Genomic DNA, 12,290 nt, shown 5'->3' on the forward strand with positions numbered 1-12,290 from the left:
CTCTCCGAAAAAAATATGTTCTAATTATGATGCTTTGCGTCCTTGTTTTTATCACGTGGGCGGTAAGCGTGCGTGGCCGCCATTTGCAAATTGCAATAGATTCTCGAATCTCGATTGTCGAAGATGCTCAATCAAAATGAACTTCAGTTTCACTTGAATAACGCGTTACAAAGAATTAGTCAGTTGGAAAGTTCAAATATTACTCCTAATAGTCCGCTTGGCTCGACGAACAACTCCAGCAGAAACAGCGGCTCGACCGGATCGACTTTGACGGAAGAACTGCGAAGGAGTTTTCCAAGCTTAGCAAATCACGCAGCAATAAGGTCAACATCAACCCAAATGCCATTGAGTCGGGCTTCAACGTCGCATATTTCTGGCAACAAGAAAAAACGAAAGCGCACATCGACGACCTATTTCTTAAGTTTATCAGTTTTTAAAATTTATATTTTGAGTTGAGAACCGATTTATTCGATTCAGAAAATGCAAATTTGAAGTTCAGCACATATATTTTCTGAAAGACAAAGTTGTCCGGCTTGGCGCCTCATAGTTTTTCTTGGCAGTTCATAATCTTGAATGGCAGATGCTCGGTATTATTGTATGTAGCTACTGTACTCAATAATGAGTGTACTTAATGAAACGCACATTATACATAAAAAGTCTAAAATCATTAATTTTCACAACAATCATGACATATTTCTTTGTTAGCTACAGAACACTTCTGATTAGTTGCGCAAACGTAAAAATAAAGACTTCTTTTGATCTTTCAGGCCAACCACCATGGCGAACACTTAAACCCATTTAAGCCATCGAAAATTTTAAGAAATTTGTATGGAAAAATTTCTTAAGAACACTTTTTTTGCCCGAAAATCTTTAAAATAATCAGATTATTTGTTTAAAAGCTTTAAATGCAAATAAACTATTTATCTTTTTCTGTTTTGGTTTGGGTATTAAATGGGTCAACCAAGCGATGATTACCGGAAAGGATCGTCCGGTAATCGCTGATCTTAAAAACTGTTGGATACCAGGTTTAGTGCAAAGTTTCAATAGGAATATTGAAGTATTGTGGTGAGTGGCGAAAATTCACACAAATTAGTCAATTTTTGAAGGAATGTTTTATGCAGTGCGGTGTTTGAAATTAAATGAAGATATGATCTTCGCACTTTGCTGGACAATTTAAGAAATTGTCTCATGAACCTGAAAAATTCAGGTGAATCAACGGGACAATCACTCAGTGTGACTGTATGACTTCTTAGCTCAGTTGGTCAGAGCACTGCACCGGCACCGCAGAGGTCATGGGTTCAAATCCCGTTGAGTCACCTGAATTTTCAAGTTCACTCAATGAGCAAGTGTCAACAATGTATCAATATTGAAGTCACTGTGTGACTTCTTAGCTCAGTTGGTCAGAGCACTGCACCGGCACCGCAGAGGTCATGGGTTCAAATCCCGTTGAGTCACCTGAATTTTTCATAGTCAGTCAGTCAGTCGGTCAGTCAGTCAGTCAGTCAGTCAGTCAGTCAGTCAGTCAGTCAGTCAGTCAGTCAGTCAGTCAGTTAGTCAGTCAGTCAGTCAGTCAGTCAGTTAGTCAGTCAGTCATAGTGTTAACTTTCAGGGAGGTGTCTAGCAACAACGCTCATTTTATGTTTAATGATTTTTTTGAGATTTATTATCAATTTTTCAGCGATTATGAAAAGAGAATTTAACACGAACTTAAACTCACATCAAATTAAGACATTTATTTCATTGTTTCATTCTAAACTAACAATTTATAAATTCAATTTGATGCGTATCCTCCAACAGCTCTATTCCCCCCCTTTGTATCCCCCCTTTTTTGATACAATTGACATTGTATCCCCCCTTTTTACCCCCAGCAGCTCTATTTCTCCGAAGAAATACCTAAATGCGCATGCGCCAATTTTGTGAGAATGTATAATGAATAGTGTAGCAAAAGTAAAGTAAGGGAAATGGAATATTCCGAAATCAAAAAAAAATTTGCTTTAACTGTAACGCTTTTCGTTAATGCTGGCACTGTTGACAAATATATTGAAGATTTTGTAAGCTCGATTTTATAAGAATGTGAAGAATATCGGTATTTGCTGTATTGCCGTATTTGCAACTGTTAATGTATTAGCGCTGTTTATTCAGCAACCTGCTCTGAACTTCTGGTCTATCTACACACATACACTATCTGTTGGTCAGTTGGTGAATTTGTCTTAAACATACGACTTGTATGTGATACGACAGTAAAATTGAAAGTTGCGCACACATCTTCCTCGGTTAGGAGCATTTCACAAGAAATAAAGTGCACTATTACTGTTTTTGAAGGAAAGCATTAGTTGTAGATTGCTTTGAACAATATAAGAAAGTCATGTAGTACGACTGTATGACTTTGTCGACTTTCATGTAATCGCAATGAAAATGCAAATACGAAATGAATATTCATTCACGCAAACTTACCGAAAACTGGACTTGTTCATCAACTGATGCAAATTGTACTAGGTAAGTATTTATCGAACATCGTTGTATTTTACTACTCGTTGCCTTGTTATTTAATTAGGTGGAATTTTGTGGTAAAAGTATCGCAAACAAAGCATTTTGCTCTTCTGAACACATGAGCTTCACATATGTCTCAAAAGAATAAAAAAAATACAACATAACCGAAACAAAGAAAGGAAATCAAGAGTGATTTTGTAATTTATTAGATGTGTACTGCATAGTAATAATAAAAGATTGTGATGCATGAATGACGAATGTATGATTGTGGCGTGCCAAATGTCCTCATTATGTGTCCGCTATTGTCTCTCTTATAATTCACAACTTAGCTTCGCTTTTATAAATAATGAGTTCTTAAAAGTCTTTTATACTCTCTAATTTCAATAGCACGGTTTTATAAACCTCAAAAATTTAAGATTTTAACCACAATTGAGATAGAAAGTAGTCTTCAAAGACATCCTATATTTTGATAAGTACTATGAATATATTTGAACGGAATGTCATTCATATGTAATCATTATGTAGGTACTCTCATTTAATTGTTTATTTACTATACAATTAATGTTTATTCATCCCTGAACCATTGAAGATGGCTCATCAAAACTCTGTAATCAACCAGTTTTATATTGAAGTATTTTATGTCGCTATTAAATTATAAACTGGCACTTAAAATGTTAAGATTTCTTACTCTTTAACCATTTTTTGCTTCACTTAATTAAGTTACTGTAAAATTCAAATCATAAAGAAGAATCTGAAAGCGTGGGCCCATAGCATAATTATTCTCTCATTATTCTCTCATATCCTGCACTATGGTCAGGCTGGCCTATCCTTCTCTCAACTTGATTAAAAAGTAAATATTTACATTGTTAATCATATCTCTCAATTAAACGATCCTACGTCGGCACATTATATTTTGACGTAAACATTACTGAATTATTAATTTATCATGTTTTGTGAGTAATATGAAATGGGAAGAATTTACAGGTAGAATGAATTGTCGAAATGCCAAGTTACATAGCTATTTAATTGAGATGTAATTGTTGGTTTGCTTCTGGCAAATTCCGGGGTAAATTTTTCTTTTTGATTGTTTTTATATAGCTGGGCAACAAAGATGTGTCAAATTCTTTACGTGACTATATTTTTAAAATAGGAAGAGCAAACACGCATTGTAGCGCTTCTTGTAGATATTTATAATTATTGTTTGTCATGGATTATGGTGTGCTACGGTGGCTATATATCCATTTAACTATTTGCGTGTTACAAAATTTTAAAGCTACATTTATATCATTGTTGTCATTACTACAGCTAAAAACAATTGGATATGTATTATTTTTTTGACAATATTGCATTCTTTATTCAAAAAATGAACTGCATGACTTATTCGAGAACATAAAATTATTTGATAGCTATATAGAATTGCAAATTAGTTACTAGAAGAAAAAACAACTCGTCTGCTTTTGGAAATAAGTAATAAGTAATTCAGGCAGCTCATTGCTCTCAAAATATTGCAAAGTCAGTTTGACGCACTTCAATTCCAATGATGTTGTAGGGAAATCACATTTCAGAAATCTATTACTGTGTATATAGCCTGTATGGGAAGAGTTTTAAGTGACTGCACAATATTGCAAAGTCAGATTTGAATTGAGGCAATTGCATGAATTCCAATGACGTTTTAGGGAAATTACATTTTTTTTATAAAACAAAGACTTTATTGTGGTCACGAACTTTAATTTTGCTCTCATTAACATATTTGTCTTGGTGAACGACAATTTAAGTAGTTCTTAAGAACTGTAGAAAACTGAAATGAAGATAGTTATAAAATTATGGTGCAGTTTGCCGAAATGCATCGTGTCATTTTAATTTTATGTAATATCATCATTTTGGTGTTCAACTGTTCTTTGAAGAACTACTCAATTGTCAATCACCACGACAAATACGCTAATCAAAGCAAGAATTAAAATATTTTCTTAAATTGAAAACAAAAGACAGCAAAGCAAAGCATTTGAGCTTTTGCAAACGACAAAGTGACAATCTATTAACTGTTAAGCGGTAGCCTAGCCATCTCAAGAGTTGCATGGTCATGCTCTGTAAGTTTTTAACACGATATCATTGCTGGTTTCCTAATGGATATTGTTTTTACAGTAAACAAACACCAAAATACGTACATAGCTGTGAAGGACTTACTGCGGTTAACCGGTTATAAACGCGACCCAAAAGTTAACGTCAATGTCGTTAATTCTTTTATGCTATCTTTTGGGTCTTGCTCTGTCAGTTGTTCGGTGTTGATTTATTTACAATTTATGCAATATATGCAATCAAATACTACATATTAGCATCGTTTTGTAATATGATAATTAGTTATTATAACATCGATGTACGCCGGTGGTAAAAATGCCCTTTTCAAAATACATTACTGAAATTTTAATATTTTAAAATTTAAAATTTTTACTGTGGTCTGCTTGATTTCCATTGGAATGACTGATTTTGATAAGACATTAAGTAATGCTTGAAAACTACGCTTTAACTTTGCTCTTATAAAATCGATTCATGTGAATGTACAATGTACTTGCATTAATCTACTGCGGATTTCAGTCAGTAAGTAATCGATGACCCCGATGATTTTATCAAACAACGTCATGTGCAAGTTCTAGAAAGTGGGAAAGAGAGTTTGCTTTTTGTACAAATATATTAATACAATGAAAATGAGAAAATTTTGAAAGGCGGGCTGGGTTAAATAGCATCAGCAAAAGTATGCATCATCTTGTGGTTTTATGACACAAACATGGCTTTGACCGTCGGTGGGGTATTTTCTTCAATATTCATCGACGACTTCTAGTTACACTATAATTGTTGCTATTGTCTTTTCCGGTGGTTTTTTATGATGACTTGTCAAAAATGTTTGCTTTTCAGTAATTGTCATATTTATTAATATCATATGTTGTTTTTACTTTAAAAGTTGGTGTTTACATTTGCAATTTCTGGTATTGTACCAAGTACGATCTTTAAGTAAACTTTTGCAGCGGTAAAATAAAAGGAAACTTAAAGTGATCAACTAAAGGCACAGAGCGCTTGCATTGAATGATTCCTTCTCTGCCGCAGTGTCAATTATGCTTTGACTTAGTGACTCGTATCAATCAGCACAGTCAATTTTTTTAGCAGTATTGGGTAATCTTTTGAAAAGATTCACCTATATTTGCTTGTTAGTTTGAACAAAATTAAATATTTGACATTGTTCAATGAAAACCACACGGAGAAATAATAAAAATAACCATAGCATAGCTAATTAGTATCCAATTTGTTTGTGGTTCAACACAGCAAGTTTTTTTTTTAGTTGTTGACATCATTTCATCAACATGTAATGATCAATTCATTTAAAAAACAATCCATGAATCCTGGAGAAGCCTGATATGATTTTCCCCGTCTACTGTATAAAGCCTCGTGAAATTAACCTCGATTTAGTTTCAATCGTGACTTTATCCAATTTTGTCAGGAATGAGCCGCTTGAATAACTGATTTCACTAAAGGAACACATTTACATTTCTTGTTATTAATCCTCATAAAATACAATACGTTTGTCTATTTGGCAAAACAAATCATGTCCTTTATTGCTTATATAAAGCTATATTATATGCAACATAATGTAAAGTTAAATTTCAGCTTTAGAGATGTTCATTTATCTCTGCAAATTTGCATTTTTATACTGGAAAAATACTTCAACTGGGTTTGTCATATTAGGTAGAAATATTATTGTTCATTTAAACGACAATTTTAAAAAATATACTTGTTTCATATGGTATACCGCTTATATCATCATTTATACTGAAGTGATGTGCATCCTTGTTAGATTATAAATATAATTTACACTTTCCCACTGTTGAAAGTCTATACTTTTGACCGGATAATGAGGATTTCAACTAGATTGTGATGCATGAATGACGAATGTATGATTGTGGCGTGCCAAATGTCCTCATTATGTGTCCGGTATGTAAATGCACATACGAAATTAACGTTTATTTACGCAATCTTGGAGCAAGTTGTAGCTATTCGTCAAAAAGCAAACTGCTTAGCCTTTGATAACCACTTCTCGAAATGAATGTCTGTTTAGCATTTTTTGAAACGCCATGGTGCGATACTACGCATTCTTAAAACTAGTTTTATTTGCCATGTTTACTAACAATTTTTCTCAGAAACTTTGTGTTAGGTTTGTGATGTAGCCATCTATCTTCTTTAGTATATATTGACTTACGAACAATAGAGATATCAAAGATAACTATTTCGATCACATTTAATGTTCAACGTCAATGTCTATGGTCAACGATCTATCTTATAATGGTGAAACTACTTCTATTTATACAAGATATTAAGTATGGATATATTTGTTTCTTTACTAAGTATGGTTAATTTACAATCAACGGAGCTATTAGGAACTATAAAAATATTGTGATTATTGCACATAAGTATCTCTTAAAATAATCATTTAGTTAGTTACACTTGACAATTATTTACTTATTACAGGAAGAATATGAGAGCATATCTCAACACTTTGCACTATCCTTGGATACCTAGTTTAATACGTGAAAGCAGGACCGTCTACAGAACAGTAAATTGGGGAGGGGAGGGGAGGATACTCATGTATTCAGTTGTTCCCGATTGTAACGTTTTAGTGACGGCAATTTGCCTTAAAACAAGCATTAATTTTTTTTAATTCACTTTGGCTAGAAAGTGCTTTTCACTATTTTTTTTTCATTCCTAAAATATAATCTCCTGCAATATAAAAACTTCAGCTTACTATCCATTTAAAAAGCAACGAAAGGTTTATTGATTACTATAACACATGCAAATAATGAATAATACGCGACATAATTAATAATTCTTAACTTGCTTGTGGTTATCATTTGTTGTGATTGGCGAATTAAGATACTTTCCTAAGTCATTTGTCACTGATCAATTCAGTCAAAATACTGTGTAGCTCTTCAGGAAAATCTCTGAATTGAGACAGTTAAACGACTTTTGTGACCTTCAATGCGAGACAGGTCAAGTGAGTTTGACGTTTTATACAACGTTTTAAAAATGCAACAAAGTTAAATTTGTTTGATTATTCGGCGTCATTCTTGTGTGTCATTTATTAATTCATTGAGGGCAGAAACGGTCCATTCCTTTGCTTTATTTTTGAATTGCAAAGAATTTAAAAACCGTCCGCCATATACACATTTTGCACGTGTAATACTTTGGTAATCAGCATATAAATTAGCAATGATTTAGCTACTGATCTATTTATTTAATAACCAACCTTTTATATAAAATTTAAATCAACTTCAATGAAACTCAATATAACTATCTTTTAAACCTATAATTAAATAATTTATGAAGGAAAATATGATATTTATAACCAGGGGCGGATCTAGGATTTTTCATATGTTAGTCAAAAATTTATGACGTCATATGTGGCCTCAAATATGACGTCATAGATGACATCATACATTGTATCTTATGCAGCGATTTATAAAACTTTAGCGATCATAAAATTGCGAAAACTAAGATGAATTCCCTTTAATCAGATGATGACAGACTGTTTCGCCCAATATCAGGGCTCTTCAGCATGCCTAGGATGATGCCCCAAATTTCAAAGCATCATCCGACATGGACAGCCCTTTAAAGAGCCGAAGCCAGCAATCTGGTTATTGCATAGAATTAAATGCATGTCCTTTATACATAGGTACATCAACAATTTTATCTATAAACTAAAAAGAATTTAGATGTAGAAAGACAAAATTTAAAAATTCTCATGATTTCAATTAAATTTAAATCTAGTGTTGCCAACAGAAAATTTATCAATTACGCGTTGCACATCTGGAAGAATTTCCTGATGAATTTTCATTAGAGAAAAGACCATTTAACCGTTCCTCAACCATAGTACTCGCTTATAATCTTTAAGAATTCGCAACGCTGAAATCGAACGTCACATTCGCATGAAGTTATGGGAAGGGTTCCTAATATTTGAAGTATGACCTTTATGTTTTGAAAACCATCAAAATTTATAGCTTTTGAAGTTGTAGCTACATTACATGGATAAGGACCTTTACGATGTTCCCAGAAGGATTGCCATAATAACAACTCTGCATCTAAACCTAACTGATTGGGTAAATCAGCAACATAAAATTTTGAAACAATCTTAAATTTATGTCTCCAGTCAATCCCATTTTTATAAGAAAACATTTTGTTGGAACAATACTTAGTCCTTGATAAACATTTACACTTTCCGTGTCAAATCGCGCATCCAAAGACGAGAAGATGGTCAATTAAAGGAATCGTATAGATTCGTTTGTAATACTCGAGATAGAACGACAAGGAGCGTTAGGCCTTGTAGTTTGCCTTCCAATTGTCCTACGTTTACATTCTTCTACCCCAACCTTTGCCGCTAACGTCAAAGCAATGTCGTACCATTGATCATGATATGAATCAATAGAATTCCTCACATGTGCAACACTGCTTTTCAAAGAAGAGATCAACTCAATCCCGTCCATAACATCAATACTCTTTCCTTGCAAAAGCTGAGTAACAGGAAGATCAAAAACATTTCTGGTAATAACCAAGAGGGCGATAAAATGAAACTCAGAAAGACCTTCAAGCAAAGAGGATGCATCAGCAGCGAGAGAGGGACTGCCACCTTTTGCCATGTTATCCAGTGTGTCAAAAATTTGAACAAACAATTCTTCGAAAGTGTCTAAACCTTTAACTCGTTCTACCCATCTGGTTCTACAAACATCTGGCAATCTAGTCTTTTTTTGAGTCCGTTTCTAAACTATTGCGTACTGTCTCCTCAAACGGTATATTGCGTGTTTGAGAAATATTGATAAAATTTGTCACATCTTTTATTTTGTTAAGTACTTTCTTAACCTCAATATCTGACAAAGAATCACAAACTGACAAATTAAGCCTATGACTATAACAGTGGGTATATAATGCTTTCGAGTTGAGCTTCAAAATTTGGGCAGCCAAACCTTTAACACAACCTGCAACAGCACCCGCACCATCATAACCTTGTCCGCGACAGTCTTCAATTGGCAAGCCAAGGTCTTTAAGTTTATCTAGAATTAATTTAGCAAGGTTCTCTCCACTCAATCCCCACTTACATTGAAGAAAGGCAATGAACTCCTCTCTTATGTCCATATTCTTATCAATAAAACGTAAAATTAGAGCCATTTGCTCTCTATGGAATATGGGAAGAATCTGCAGCCTCATCAGCTATAATAGAAAAGAACCTATTAACCTTAATGTCGTTGACAATCTGTTCAGTAATAACCTCTCCAAAGCACTTGATCATTTTATTCTGGCTGGTCTTATAGATGTAACTTCTATTTTTCCCACAAGATGTTAAGTGATCCCTTAAAACACCATCCCTGAACGAACTTTAAAATTTAGTGTCTCCACAAAATTTCCAACACCCATTAGAATACTGACCAACCTCTGGATGATGTTTAGCATCATCACGGTGGCCACGCAAAGGCAAACCTAAACGACCACAAAAAAGAATGCAATCAGCAATAGAAGACAGCTTACATTTGTTCTCATCGATTTCCTTTTTAAGATTTCTTTCTAACATGAGCTCTATTGGTTGCGCAGATCCTGACATTTGAGCACGTAAGGCAAATAAAATTGGATTTGTTTGGGCATGCAACCCCCCTTCTCCTTCATCATGGCGTTTAAAAGTAAATGCAGCATCATTCCAGCGTGAAACCGGTTTAGAAAACAAATTTGTAATCTTAGAAGCTTTACCAGGGAAGCGATGACCAAAATGCACGCATGACAAACAAAATGCACCATCTTTTGATGGGGAGTAGCATAGCCAGTCATATTTTTTTAGCCAGTCATATCTAAAGCTCCTACCACCGGTCTTAGGAAAGGAAAAATTCTCATCAGGCCTGAAAACATTTTTAATCAATTGAAGAACACCAGAAGTATCTAAGTCTTTAACTTTATCCTGGTAAGTTGCAACATCAAAATTATGCACAGAATGATACTTCTTTTCTGGACAAGATTGACTAGCGGAGGACTTAATTGGTTGTTTCAACGTGATATAAGAAGGAACTTGTTTGGCAGAAGAAAAAGTTTCATTGGGCTTTTCAAATAACTTGGATGGCTGTTTTCTAATGCAGTAAAAAGTTAGAAATAATTGGAATATTACCAGAAGGAAATTTTGCCACCTTCTTGGAAAATAAGGAAGGCACCTTACGTTTTTTTGCTGACGTTGTGGCTTGTGTAATGTCAGCAGACTTTCGCTTGTGTGCACTTGCATGAAAAAGAAGAGGGACAAAATGGTTAGGCTGAAATGATTCTCCAGTTCTTATGTCACCTTCATGGCAGAATAGAATATGAATTTCTTTTCAACCCTAGTAGTATGCAAGCGGGGTTGAATAACACGATTAAATAAAAGTTTGAGCCTGTGTTGTCCACAATCCGGATAATATGTAACAATACATCTTTTCAAAACTGAAGACAGACCCAAAATACAAAGAAATGATGACCATTTACCATCATTGCAATTAAAACCAGAGCCCTCTATAGTATAAGAGTTGGGACAAACGGTCTGGGGAGCGCGGAGCCGCCATTTTGGTTCCTACTTGCAAAGTGAAACTATAATAATACTATTGGAAATTGGGTTTATATGCAAAAAGAAAGCAATTTAAGCTTATTCCATGGTAGTATCAAATATATTAGGAATAATAGCAAGCTCTTTGCGTTTTAACGATTTGGGCAGACCTGATTTAATTTCATTGGTTTGAGCTTCGTTTGCGGTTTACTAGTTCTTGCTTCAAATTGATCGTGACCCATTGTAAGAAGTATTTTTCGTACGTGAACGTGTTTTCTCGGCTTATGTTCCGACTCTGTAACAAGTTTTCAAGATCTTTAAGCTTTGTGGCAAGCGGCAATGTTGTCCTGGCATCAGTGTTATCAAATACTTGGACAAGACTTTGTTCGAAACTTTGAATCATAGTAATCATGCAGATTTGGTCGGAGAGATTTGTGTTCAAGATTTGTAACAATTTAATGGTAGTGAGTGATTTATGCCCCCAATTTAATCCAAGCATGATATTTTTATTCTGAAGATCACAAAATTTTCTTGCTCAGCAGAAAATTAAAGACTTTTTTACTTTTTAGTTATTGAAATATGCAATGATTTGACCAAGATGCATTTGACCTTAAACGTTTTATTCCTGTATATGAAGTTATTTCGCCTTTATCACTTTATAAAGTATTAAAGTTTATTTCTAATAAAGTTTGTTAGGGATTCTGCTGAAAATTTTGGTGAAGCATTTCTTTAAAATGAATATTATTTCTATAATATGAAACATTTCTGTTGTTGTTTGTTTGCTATAAATGCTACTGTTTGTAGTCTTTTATACAGCATATGAGTCTGATCCAATCTTTAATTTAGCAAAGAGTTAAATTTATTGGTTGAGGAATGACAAAACTTGTATATGTGTTTAATGATCAAACAGGGGTGTGTTGGAGGAGCTCAGCCCGTTTGTTCAAATTCTATGCCTTGTATTGCCAGTGAAATATATATATCAAAAGCTAGCAGCACCTAAATATATATCAGAAAGCGGCAATATTTTAATATATATGAGAAAGGCAGCAACAGTTGTAATATACATTAAAAGCCCAAATAGCTGAAATTATGGAGATATGCCTCTGTGATCTTATAAACCAAAACCTACAATTAAAATATCATCAACAAGTCTAGAAGAGAAGTAATGTTCTACTTTGAGCTACAGAAGTAGGGTACATTTGTACAATTC

The 12,290-nt window shown here is 34.0% G+C and overlaps 1 long non-coding RNA gene across 1 annotated transcript in view; it reads left to right on the forward strand.

Moving 5' to 3' along the window:
- The first annotated feature begins 4,468 nt into the window (after positions 1-4,468).
- LOC124433712 overlaps positions 4,469-12,290 on the forward strand; it is a 31,512-nt gene continuing 23,690 nt past the window's right edge. The window contains exon 1 of the long non-coding RNA XR_006944570.1: positions 4,469-4,577. This is a non-coding gene — a long non-coding RNA (uncharacterized LOC124433712). The remainder of the gene's footprint in view (positions 4,578-12,290) is intronic.

The sequence above is a fragment of the Xenia sp. Carnegie-2017 genome, unplaced genomic scaffold (genome assembly GCF_021976095.1).
Source record: "Xenia sp. Carnegie-2017 unplaced genomic scaffold, XeniaSp_v1 HiC_scaffold_14, whole genome shotgun sequence".
Classification (NCBI taxonomy): domain Eukaryota; kingdom Metazoa; phylum Cnidaria; class Anthozoa; order Malacalcyonacea; family Xeniidae; genus Xenia; species Xenia sp. Carnegie-2017.